Genomic DNA, 13,488 nt, shown 5'->3' with positions numbered 1-13,488 from the left:
CCGACTCCGCCGATCGCCAGTCCGACTCCGTCGATCGCCAGTCCGACTCCGCCGACCGCCAGTCCGACTCCGCCGACCGCCAGTCCGACACTGCTCAGATTCGTCCGCCTTCTGCCCCTACCTCTCCCCGTTCCTGCGTTTTCGGAAGAGGGAGTGGGGTTGCCCTTATCGGGAGCGTCGACCCATTCTGGGGGGCGAGGTATTTGTTTCCTTTTGGGACCTCAGGAGCTGTCCCATAAAGGGGGGGTCATGTCCTGCACGGTTGTCATAGCGCCCAGCTGGCCCCGCCCCTTGACACCGGCTGAGACGCATTGGACAGATTGCTTTTGGAGTACTTAAACGCTCCTTTTGGGACTGCCCGTTGCCAGACCATTGCTTAACCTTGTGGAAAACCTGTTCATGCCTGTTTGACCTGAGTAATCCTTGATTGTAATTTTGCCTGCCTTTGAACCTGCTTTGTTTTGTTTTTGGTCCGGTTGTGTGTTGGACAACTTTTTATTTTCTAATTAAAGTGACAGATCGTCTATGCATACGAGTTCCGACTTCCTGCCTCCTTGTACGTTTCTTGACAGATATAATAGTCTCTTCAGTTCTAACTCGTTTGTAAACATAATCCTTAGTCGATTCTTGTCTAGTAACCTTTTCATCATACACTGTAAATACTGGTAGGTGATCAGAAATATTACAAACCAGTAATCCGCTGACATTTGTAAATTCCATATTATTTTTAAATATATTGAGTGTTGCACTGTGTGAAGTGAATCTACTAGGCCTTAATATAGTTGGGTACAAACTCTAACTGTACATTGTATTAATATAGTCATCAATGTTTTTATGTTTGTTTGGATTCATTAGATGTTGAAATCTCCACAAATGAATAGTGTTTTAGCGCCTGTAGTTGAATATGTTTTTTCAGCCCAGTTTGTAAGGTTTCCAGATTTGAGCCCGGTGATCTATATACACAACTGACTATAATATTTTTCCTTTTTTCATTTATAATTTCTATTGTGATACATTCAAGTAAATCGTCAATGACAAATGACATGTTTTATATTATTTTCGATTTGAATATTTTGTGCACATATATAGCTACTCCTCCTCCTATTTTGTTTGTTCTATTTACATAGTTCAAATTATAGTCGTTTGATTCAAAATTAACACCCCTTTCCTCACTGAACCACGTTTCAGAAAGTGCAATCACAATCTGTAAGCATTCAGTGATGTCATCAAAATTTGTGTACATGTTTCCACTGTTAAAGTGTATTATTGAGAATTTCCCTTCAGATTTAACAAAAGTATTATATTCATTTCCAGTATAATATTTGCAATTGTCGGAGCAAGTTGATAGAAATTTGTGGTCAGGATCGAAGTCATCTAATCTTGAAAATTCCACGCTTCTCTTATGGCACCGACCGCTGATCGCCTCACCCGATCGCCCTCTGACTCTCAGGTTGTTATTTCGCTGGACTTAGGTCACTTTACAAAGCAGCGCCACCATGTTTGCCAGCGTCAACAATGGCCGATCTCGGAAAGTAGGACGAATCGGCCTCCTTCTTGCACTGATTTTCGAAAGAAATCCGCAGAGTCATCGGCGACGTCGACTTCGTTGGTTTGAACAAATTTATTGACACTAATAACAGAAAACAATCATGACAATCTCAACAGCAATTAAGCACATTCACAATATTATATTCCAATATGACGATTTTAACAGCAAACACAAAGTGAGGTTTGAACAACCCTTCTCGAAAATCTTATTAGCAATCAAGCATATTCACAATTTCATTATATAACATCTTTGTGAGTGTCAATAGATCCGTCCAGGCCAAAGTCGGTTGTCCTCGGTCTGAACAAATCCACCGACACCAACAGCAGCAAAACAAACACAACAATCTCAACAGCCATCAAGCATATTCACAATTTTTTTATATCTGACAATATGACGTGACGATATGACGTTTTAACATTTTTTCCCTGACATTTTCAACATCAATTAAACAATTTCAGAGTTATTTTCTTTTAACAGTAGTTAACCAGCGTGTAAAAGGCAATACTATTGTGCAAGGGCATAGCTCTGCCATCCCACCCTCCCAAGCAGCATTCTTCCAGTCCTCTGTGGGTCCTCTCCCTTCTGTGTGGGTCCTCTCCCTTCTGGGTTCCCCAACCCAGGCCGTTGCTGCCGGGACTCCCACAGTGTAGCTCCGGTTCCCCCCTCCGGGTGGGTGCAGACGAGTCTTCTTTATGGCTGCGTCCTAGGCCCGCCGCTCGCAGATTGTATGGTATCTGCAGCCATTTGGAGCACAGCCACGGGGGGGGATCTGCCTGCACCTCCATACCAGCAGGTTTCTGGAGGTCCAGATGGCGTCCTTGATGGCGTCGAGAGTGAGCCAATCCCTGGCAAAGTCGTTCCGAGCCCTGCTCGACCGACTCACCCCGTAAAGCACGTACTGTGCATCAGGGACCTCCCCTGCTGGCAAGTCCGGGAACTTTCCTAGTTGGTCGGCCATTGTCCACAAGACCTCGGCAGTGCTGCACTCACAAAAAAGGTGCCTCACCGACTCCTGGGCGCCACAGCCAGGTCGAGGGCACGTCGAAGTCGCTGACATTCCTCGGTGGTGCATTACGGCTCTGACTGGGAGAACCTCATGAGCCACCATCCATGACAAGTCTCGTAGTCTGTTTGGGAGGGCAGGATGATTCACGTTCCTCCAAACCGTTGTAGGTTCGCCAAACGCAAGCCCCCGCACAGGGCTTACTGTTGCTCGCTCTTGCACAATAGCAATAAGGGCCCTGTGGTTTTGTAAAGTGTGACATTCTTGTTTTTCCAAATCAAACTTCTTTAAAAAATCCCGAATAAAGAGATGTGTTGGTGGCAAGTTAAATGAAACTGGAATCAAACGATTGTTTGGTACAAGCTTTAGCTTCCGCAAATATGAGCCCATCCAAAACCGGGTCATCGCTTGACTTTTCGGATTGTTGGGTGGGCCCACAGCGTTTTGGAAGTGGAGAGAGACATATTTGCTTCCCATGAAAAGCTGGAGGTCAGGCACTCCTTTCCCCCCTTTTTCCTTTTTCTTTTTCATTGTATCTCTTTTTATCCTTTCCCACTTTGAGCCCCAGACAAAGCGAAAGATGGCTCGGTTCAGTTGTAACAGCACGTTTCTTTTGGGCATAAAAACTAAACTGATTGACAAAAGCATTGGGAGGATGATCGCTTTGATGATTAGGACCTTCCCCTCTATTGTCAGTTTTCTTAGTGACCAAAAAATAAGTCTTTGCTTAACTTTCCTTGTCACGTCATCCCAGTTGGTCTCGCCTCCTCCATCCGCATTGAATTTTATCCCTAGGATTTTCTGGTCTGTCTTTAACACCGTCAGCGGGAGTCCTGCCTTTTCTGTCTCTTTCCACATTCCATAAAACTTCACTTGTGATTTTTCTCTATTTAGCCTTGACCCAGACGCCCTCCCAAACAGGTCAGTCAAGTCAACGGCTCTTCCAACAGATGCGCGGTCAGTACATAAAATATTAAAATCATCCATGTACAAAACACACTTGGTAATTTGTCCCCCACTTCCTGGGATATTGATCCCTTCGACAAATCTATCTTTTCTTAACATTTGTGCCAAAGGTTCAATGCAAAGAACATAGAGAAGGGGAGACATAGGGCAACCTTGACGTACACCGCATTTGATCTCGATTGCTTCCGATAAATTTCCGTTAATCATGAATTTGCTGTAGATGTCTCGGTATAGCAGTCCTACCCACTTGATGTATTTTTGGGGAAAACCACATTTTTGCAATACCCTGAAGAGGTATTGGTGCGAGACTCGATCAAAGGCTTTTTCAAAGTCTAGGTTTAGGACCGCTAGTCGCATGTTTCTGTCTCTCGCATAACAAATGGTGTCACGGATCAGCATGAGACTGTCGCTGATCTTCCTTCCCACGATGGCACAGGTTTGGTCTGGATCAACCAAGTCTCCCAAGACTACAGACATTCGTGTTGCTAGAAACTTGCTGAAAATTTTACAGTCCACGTTTAAAAGCGTTACGGGTCGCCAGTTTTTTAAGTCAATTTTGTCTCCTTTTTTGTGCAATAGAGTAACTATCCCTATTCTGAAACTGTCTGGCATATTGTCTCGACTGGAAAATTAGTTAAAAACAGTAATCAGATCTGGTGCTAAAATATCCCAAAAAGTCAGGTAAAATTCGAGGTTGAGTCCGTCCTCCCCGGGTGATTTGCCTTTTTTCATAGTCTTTATGCAATCATTCAGTTGGTCTTGGGTAAAGTCCGATGTTAAAAAGGGGTCTTGACGCACTGATCTTGAAATATGATCTAATACATGCCCCATTTCATTCTCATGTGTTTCTTTCTTTTCAAATAATTTTTTGTAGTAGTCTTCGACCAATCTGGTTATTTCACTACTTTCCTTTGTTATTTGCCCGTTTTCGTTTTGAAGTTTAAAAAGCCCCTCATTTTTGCTCATAATTTTTTTTTAAAAATAGCGTGTACATTTTTCCCCTTCTTCTAGTTCTCTTTCTCTGCTTCTTATTATGATGCCTTTGCTCTTTATTTCCGCCAAAGCGTTTAGTTCTTGTTTGGTCTCTTTGATTTCATCATTAAAGTCCATCCCCTTTTCTGTTAGGATGAAATAGCGTTGGAGTCTTCTTTGTAGTCCCGACATGCGTTTCATCTCTAAGTTTCTTGTTTTTCCCTGCATTTTTAAAAAAGGTCTGTGTTCGTTTCTTTGTCATTTCCCACCATTGTGTTCGTGAATCATACGAGTCTTGAAGGGTCTGCCAGTCTTTGTACAGCTCCCTGTATTGTGCGGCTAGAGCCACATCCTCCAGCAGGGAGCAGTTTAACTTCCACAAACCCTTCCCAACAGTTATACCTGAAGGAAATGAGAGAGGGGGGTTTTTAAGGGTTATTTATCTATCTTCGTTATTCATTAATCATTATCCGTTATCGGTCAGTTCATAATACGCTACAAAGCCTAGGAGCCGGGACACTTACTCTCAGCCAAAAGGCCAAGCTAAGGTCCTAGCCCTAAAGCCTTGCTGCGATCATTGCGAATGCACCGTTCCCGGAGGTACTGCAATACCGGGCCGATGCGTGGAGTGGACAGAGCAAGCTCTTATTCCATCTCCGGAATGCAAAAATCAAAGGTCGACAAAAAGGCCAAGCTAAGGACCTAGCATCAAAGCCTTGCTAAGGCCAAGCTAAGGACCTAGCATCAAAGCCAAAAGGCGAGAACGGTATCGGATAGCCACTGAGCCTACCGACACAGTCCAAAACCCAGTAGCTAATTCTAGAGTCATGAGAGCAGGACAGTAGCAAGTGATCCGAAAAAAAAACAGGAATTAATCTTGCATCACTCTGTGCTAAACCCCTTGTAAATATGTAGTCTATTCGAGAGGCTCTGGCATTGTCACTACTGAACCAGGTGAAGCCCTCCTCTCCTGGATGTATGGATTTGAAACAGTCCACCAGTTTAAATGTCCGGCACATGTCTTGTAATAAAGTTGATGTTTTATCTACTTTAAACTCCTCATCGGTCCTCTTTCTATCCTTCCTACTTAGGATGCAATTAAAATCTCCTCCCACGATTAGTGGTTGATGGCCTAGCATATGCGACTGGATGTCCTCTAAAAGTTCGTACCTGAGTTGTCTGTCGGCATGGCCGTATATGTTAATGAGGTTAAAATCATTCCCTATATAAGAAAGTCTTGCTAAGATTGCGCGTCCGTCTCTCATCACAGTACTCCCCTTTATGATGAGTTGAGGGTTGTTTATTAAAATGGCTACCCCATCGTTACGGTTTTCATTCGAGCCACTCCATAATGACGGATATGGCCAAATCTCTTCCCACTGTTTATAATTTTTTAGAAAGGGGATGCAGAATTCTTGTAGTAAAAACAAATCTGTTCTGATAGTTTTTAAGAACGATAAAACACTGTGAGCCTTAACCTTTGATCTCACACTTCTCACAATGATAGTAGAGAATGTAATGTTCATAATTGTTGTTAAAGTATTTAGATAGATAGATAGATAGATAGATAGATACTTTGTTCATCCCCGAAGGGAAATTCACATTTCCAGCAGCATCCCTGAGCTGAGAACAATCGAAAATAACACGGGAGCTGCTGGAGTGGCTGCCATTCGTGACGGCGCCGGAAGAAAAGATTCAATTTAAACTAGTTAGACAAAACCGGGGGATCTGAGTCCATTCTTTGGTGATCATCGAGAGTGTCACCTGTGTCAGACACATCACTTAAGAGTAGTACCTCATTTGGAGACTCACGTGCTTTATTTTATTTTCGAAACCCACAGACGCCAAAATCGTGGCATTCACGTGGCCATTGCACATTAGCGGCTACGCTAGTTTCACTTGCGGTGCGTTCACGTGCAGTCAAGATGATGAGTGTCTGGTCTGTTATGAAACTACAGTTGGATATTCTGTTAAAAACGTAATATTGGAATATAATATTGTGAATGTGCTTAATTGCTGTTGAGATTGTCATGATTGTTTTCTGTTTTTAGTGTCAATAAATTTGTTCAAACCAAAAAAAAAAAAAAAAAAAAATTCGGAGGAGGTTGGTTCTTACTTGCTTTAGCGGTAGTGCAGTAAGGACGAGATGGGCAGAGTATTTTGAGGAGTTGTGAATGTGAAAGATGGGAGAGAGGTAAGAGTCGAGGCGATCGGTAGAATGGGGAGAGGTAAGCTGTATGGAAGATTGATTAAGAGAGTGAGAGGAATAACTGATATAGTGAGTGTTATGCACAATCCTAATAGCTTTCCCCTGTAATTGAATAACTCATTGTATATTGCTTTTATATGCATTTCACCAAATCTCAAGACCAGGGTTTGCAAACCCGTGCCCGCAGGCACGCGACATTATCACGTGCTTTTACAAGTGATGCAAATTAAAAAATAAAGTATAAACATATAAAAACCTAAAATAGAGTTTGATAATCTGATAACTATGACGTCATACGGGGCAAAGGTGAGTGCTCATGTCAATCACAGTCTAGATCTTCAGCGTCGCAATGGAGTCCTAATCGATTTCGACATACCTAAACATGGCGGTAAAAGGAAGCAACTGTATACTTTTTGTAGTGAATTTGAGAAAACATTATTTCTTAAAAATGTGAAAGAAAACTGTTTTTTTGCGGTGCGATTGTGGCTGCGGCCAATCGGCACAACGTGGAGCGCCACTTCAGCACTTGACACAAAAGCGTTCATGCAATCGTTATTACCCGCCCAGCAGCGCACCACGAAGAGAAAAGTCCCTCGAGTTGAATGCAACTTTGGGCAAACAGCATTTTTTTTAACAAACCTGGTACAAAAAACTCAAAGCAGTCGAAGTTTCTTTTAGAGACACACAATTTTTGATAAAGAGAAACCAATTCAGGGTGTCCCCTGCCCACTGCCCGGAGATGGCTGGGATGGGCTCCAGCCCCCCCGCGACCCTAATGAGGATAAGCGGTACGGCTGATGAGATGAGATGAGAAAGAAGGCATTTTCAGACGGGGATGTTCTTAAAGAGGCAGACAAACAAATAACGTCGTGGGTGGCAACAGTTCAGTGCCATGGCAAAAATGGAGTTGAAATATGAAAAACTGCTAAAAATGTGTCACAAAGTTTAAAATATATGTTCTGTTTTCATGGCTGCACATTTAGTCATTAGTAGAAATGTGATATTTTATTTTAATTTAATTCAAAGAGAGTTTGTTTTTGTTCCTACATAATTTATCTTTTGTATAAACATGGTGTAGAGTTCATGACACTGAAGCTGATGACAGCACCTTGAAAGATTTAACGTGATTTGCTGCAAAATGTTGTGGAAGTTGTCATTTTTTCTTATTTTGTGTCATTCTGTGCATTTATAATTGAAACAATTGGAAAGGTAGGAATAAATAAATACTTCATGCTGATGTTTGTCTGTTTCCTACCTTGTTGATTCATTCAGAATAATTATTAATCATTAAAAATCATATAAAATTAAAAGAGTAATTAATTAAATTAAAATAATAATCTTGGAAGTGCTTTTTCATGTTTCCCTCTGTGTTTCTCCGCGCCCTTGAAGTTGCCCTCAGCCTCAAAATTTACGTCATTATAGTGATCGAACAGGCCCCCCACCCCCCATCCAATATAAGGAATGACCAAAAACGGGTGGATGGGAATTTAATTTATGTCCTTGTGTGTGAGCTTGGGGTCTCTTGTTTCACCCAAAAAAAAGGGGGGGGGGGGATTTGGGGGTTAAATGAAGGGAGTGTTGGGGGCCTAACAACATGGGGTCAACAGGAAGATCACAAATTGCGGTGATTACTTATTACCAAGTGAAAAGTGGACAGAAAGCTGACGGAACTTTGAGCTTTGACTCCAAGTAGGCGGTGTCACAAAATGAGAATTTCATGAGTCGGGTTTTGTTGCTGAGTCACAGCAGACGCTGCCAGGCAGTGAGCTGCACGGCAAAACTATTTTCCTTTTGCAAGAGAACTTGGAAGAATTTGCAAATAAATTGTGAGTTGCCTTAATTATATTTGTATTTGTTTATTTTATTTAATCCATGGCGTGTGTCTGTGTATTAGGGACTTCTAGTTGTTGGGTGGGAAAAAAAGATGCGATTGATTTTCCTTAGTGTACATTGAATGTGTTTATACTTCACATTGAGTGCAAATTCATTGCCTGAAAAAGTACTTTTACAAATAAATATAGGTTTGATTTAAAATACATCTTTTATGCTTACAAATACAGTAAACCCCTGGAAAATGACATTGATCATTTCTCTGACGATTGTAAGGTGAAATTGCCATATGGCAGGGTTCGAAACCTATGCTAATTTGCAGATGCCTTCTGAGTCCCCTGTTGAGAGTAAAATCATTAATATAGCAAAATAGTTTACAGATAATACCAAAGTAGTAAATGGTCTGCATTTATATAGCGCTTTTCAAGTCAATGAAGACCTCACAAAGTGCTTTACAATGTGCTTCACACTTACCCATTCACACACACACACACTCAAACACCAATAGGGAGTCAGCCATGCAATGCCTACCATCTTATTAAGTCAAGGCATTTAGATGGACCAATAATTATTATTATTATTATTATTATTAGCATTTCGGTCTTTTCAGAGTTAAGGTGCAAGAAGTTGAGTGACATCCATTCTTTTATCTCAGTGAGACAGGCCTCCAAATTTCCCACAGTTTAGTGTGGCAGATTCCTCCATCGGAAGATATAGGTGAGTGTCATCTGTGTAGCAATGAAAACTGATATTATACTTGCGAATAATATCAACTCATGGAAGAATGTAAATGATTAAAAGAAGGCAGCTAAGTGCTGAACCCTGTGCAAAACCACAGGTAACACTAAAGGGCTCAAATGTAATTTCACCATATTTAACACAGTGCACCCTATCTGAGAGGTAGGATCTGAACCATAAGTGGACGGTTCCTGAGAGACCAATCCATTTTTCCAACCGTTCTCGTAAGATGTTATGGTCCACAGTGTCAAACGCAGCACAAAGGTCCAGCAGCAGCAATAGTGATGAAGCGCCGGAGTCCATTGCCAGTAGAAGATCATTGGTTACATTAATCAGGGCTGTCGCAGTAGAGTGGTTAGGCCTGAATCCTGATTGCATAGATTTGAAAAAATTGTTCTCGGATATAGAATCATTCAGCTGCTGTGCCACAACATTTTCAAGTACTTAAGAAAGAAACAGTAGGTTTGACACTGTAGAAGAAACTGTACTCTTACTCCGCTACATTAGCCTTCATTGAAGCTGTTACCAAGTAACCTCCCCTCCAAATAAGTGCACGGCTGTCTTCAGTGCAGTTTGCACTTTACTCCAGTCTGAATTAATGATGGGTTGTCTGTAAACAAACTGGCTCAAATAGCCAGTTCAAATCTAAATCTGAAAGTCTTTGATTTATGTGACTGCTTTAACACATAATTTGTACGTTTTTAATGCTTTAGTAGGATATGTTTTGTTTATTGTTGTATACAGATACCAGTGGCAGGCTGTGCATTTTACAGCTAGGCCTTCAGTGATAGCCTTTAGTGATGTGTCGTTTAGGAATGAACCGACTTTATGAACTGGCTCTTGGAAAAAGCCGGTTCCCTTCGAGGCGCTTTTTTTCTATTGTTATTGGTCAATAAGCATGCTATTTTTTCCCTTGATTCTATGTTGTTGACTTTAAGTTTGTTGATTATAAAAAAAGTTTATTAAGATCGTTGTAAAATCTGTAAATATTTAGATTTATTTTTCCAGTACATTTCAGCGATAATGTGATTTAAATAATAAATTATTCTCGTGTTTTATAGTTTATTCGTTGTTGCACAGGAAAGTCAAAACTTTTAATCAACATTTTGTTGTCTTTCAGAGATTCAGAGTTATTGGCATTGAAGTTGCTCAATATAAAAAATTTAAAGGTAGGAAATGTAAGTGAAAAATATTTTCCTTGCTCACGCCATCTTGTGGCTAAAAGCATTACTGCAGCCTCTGATAAACTGCTTTTGTCTGGCGTCCATGTACATGTCTCTCTTATACGCGCTTGAATAAACTTTTTTTTTTGTATTTTGGGGGGTTTGGGTTGGCATTTGGACTGTAGTTGAAACAGTTCTTTTCTTTCTTTCACTATTTTCAACGAAAGAAAACCTCGAGTAATCGAGAGGATTCAATCTACACCACCCACCAAACCTGCCTCCTTTCCTCAACCTAATGAACTCGGGGGCCTGAACACTGATGATAAAAGAAGATGGGTGCAGTGAAAAAATATATAAAGGTTCTTTGAACACAGTTGGGCTTTGTTAACAAACAATAGAGAATAATTACTTTTAAACTTTTTAAAGACACCTCAAACTACGCACCCCACCTATTAACGAATTCACAGTAAAGTGAAAAAATAAATCCTATTAAAATTCAGTAGAGTAACGGCTTTTATTACTGCCCCCCTAGCTGACATTTACTTATGCCTGCAAGAAGTCTTTGATGTCGCTAACCCGAAATCTGACTGGCTAAACCAACAGTTTTGTCACTAATTATGCCTCGGGAGTTCATCCAGATCTGATTGTGAAGGGCCTCCGGGCAGATTTCTGAGCCTGGCAACAAGTAATAACTGAAATGTGATTGGTTAAATTTTTAAAAATGAGAGTGCACATCTGGAAGCTGAACAACCAGAGGAAACCAATAAAATGAAGCTGACAGACTATTTAGAATTATTTAAGTATTAGAGTACAAAACATAATTACATCACAGTTCAACATTTACGGATCCCTTAACCGCACGGGTAGTCGGGGCACCAATGAGGACGCAACTCTGGACTGCTTTCTCTACTGTTTGACAGTCCTTGGCCTGTTCTTACGTCATGACAAAATTGGCACCACTCCATTCCTTAATGTTGTCGGCCTAGTTCTTTTTTTTCTCTAGCCCCCTTGGAGTGTACCTCAGAGAATTATTTTGGTCAGTCCTGATGATCCTGTTATGTGATCATACCACTGAAGTTACCATATGCGCACAGTTGACAACAGTTCTTCATAGGGTCCAATGTACCCTCTGATGGCGTTGCGCACCATTTCATTTGTCACATGGGCTAAGTAGCTGAAGCCTAAAGTTTCCTGTAGCAGCACCGCTCCATGGCCTAGATTTTCTTTTCCAGTTTTTCTGTGAGAGTTCATGTCTTACAAGCGTAGAGGAAGATGGAAGAAACCAGCGCTTGCATAAGTCTGATCTTTGATTTCACTGCTATGTTCTTGTCCCTCTAGACGGGTTTGAGTCTGGCAAGTGCCGCTGTTGTTTGAGCTTTCCTAGCCATGGTTTCTGGTTCTGACTCCTTTTATGATATGACAGCTCCAAGATATTTAAATCCCAGCCCAGGGGAGAAGAGTTAGAGGAGCAATGGATTCACTGAAGAACGTAAATTCTCCAGGAATCGAGAACATCCCATCAGAGCTCATACGAAATGGTGGTGAGCAAACTATAGACATTTTGACAAAGATTTGCAGAAAGATCTGGCAAACAAGACAGCTGCCATCTGCATGGACAAAATCACTAGTAATTATGCTCCCAAAGAAAGGAAACTTTCATCTATGTTCCAACTACAGAACCCTCAGTCTTATTAGCCATGCAAGTAAAGGTATTATAAAGGTCCTATGGAACAGACTGAAACCAAAGGATGAAAACATCCTAGCAGAAGAACAGGCAGGTTTCAGGGAGGGATGGAGCACCACAGAACAGATTTTTAATCCGCGCATTCTATGTGGGAAATTTCAACAATACCAGAGAAACTTCTACCACGTTTTTGTGGATTTCAAGAAGGCATTTGGCAGTGTATGGCAAGCCGCTTTATGGGCCACCGTGCGGAAGTACATCATGGGCAGGAGACTAGTTCAGACCGTCGAACAACTGTATGCCAATGTCAACAGTGCAGTACTCATCAATGGTACCATTGGAGCGTGGTTTTCGTACTGCAGTCGGTGTGAGACATCTTCCTGGAGAGGATCATCGCTGAAGCACTGGAGCAACATAAAGGTACAGTCAGTATTGTGGGACACAACATCCCAACCTCCGTTTTGCTGATGATATTGCCATATTGGCAGGAGACGAACTGGATCTCAGAGATCTGGTCAAAGCATCAACCTGGAATAGGATGGAAATCAGCATGGAAAAAAAAGTAGTGATGACCATCAAACCCCAAGGTATCACCACAAACATCACCATTAACAGAGAGCTAGGTAAGTACATTACATGATTCAAATATTTTTAGGCCAGCAGAAAAAGTCTCGCAGGCTCTGATGGCGGAGCACTGATAGATACATTCTGAATGTGAAATGTTTTTTGTATATGTTTGTAGTTTTACAAAAATTTCGATTTGATTCTTCACTTTAAAGGAATAAACCATATTCGAGTCTTTTCAGTCCTTTTTCAACAAGGATTAAATCATGTTCACTATTTGCTAAAGCTAACCAGAAAGAAGCAAGAGCAGAATAAACCTTGTTACCTGAAAATGTCGTAAGTCAAGTATCCCGCAACCCGGGTGTCTTCTTTAGTTGACAGTGGCCAAGGTTTTCTCTTTTAGGACAACATCTTACATTTTCGCTTACAAGTTTTCTTGAAACGCTTCCACAGAACAATCTTCAAGTGGAAATTCTTCTTCTGTGAGGTGACGTCCGGGGCCAGAAGGCCGCCCCCCCCCTACCCGGGCCTCCCGGGCCCCCATGCCCTGCCAGTTTGGCGGCGGTCTGGGGCCACTGATGTCACGGCGGCAGGAGCTCGTAGGCGGCCGTCATCCGTGACTCTTCTTGTGAACTCTCATCATCTGCTTGCTTCACTCCAGAGGAAGCCAGAACCGGGCGGACTCGGCATCCCCGGACAAAGTCCAGGTCCGGAGGTGTCCAGCTGTCCCGCCAGGGTCCCAAATATCGGGCACAAGCGGGGGCCAACCGTCACATTTGGCGCCCAGCGTGGGGGCTGGCGCTGAGCTGT

The 13,488-nt window shown here is 41.9% G+C and overlaps 1 non-coding gene across 1 annotated transcript; it reads right to left on the bottom strand.

Moving 5' to 3' along the window:
• Window positions 1-5,068: 5,068 nt before the first annotated feature.
• Window positions 5,069-5,260, bottom strand: LOC148370715 (U2 spliceosomal RNA). The gene has a single exon (XR_015849823.1). It is a non-coding gene; the product is annotated as a U2 spliceosomal RNA (small nuclear RNA).
• Between the last annotated feature and the right edge of the window lie 8,228 nt (window positions 5,261-13,488).

Source organism: Urocampus carinirostris, chromosome 2 (assembly GCF_059441175.1).
Source record: "Urocampus carinirostris isolate Australia breed hairy pipefish chromosome 2, RoL_Ucar_1.0, whole genome shotgun sequence".
In the NCBI taxonomy this organism is placed as follows: domain Eukaryota; kingdom Metazoa; phylum Chordata; class Actinopteri; order Syngnathiformes; family Syngnathidae; genus Urocampus; species Urocampus carinirostris.
This window is presented reverse-complemented; position numbering and strand designations above follow the sequence as displayed.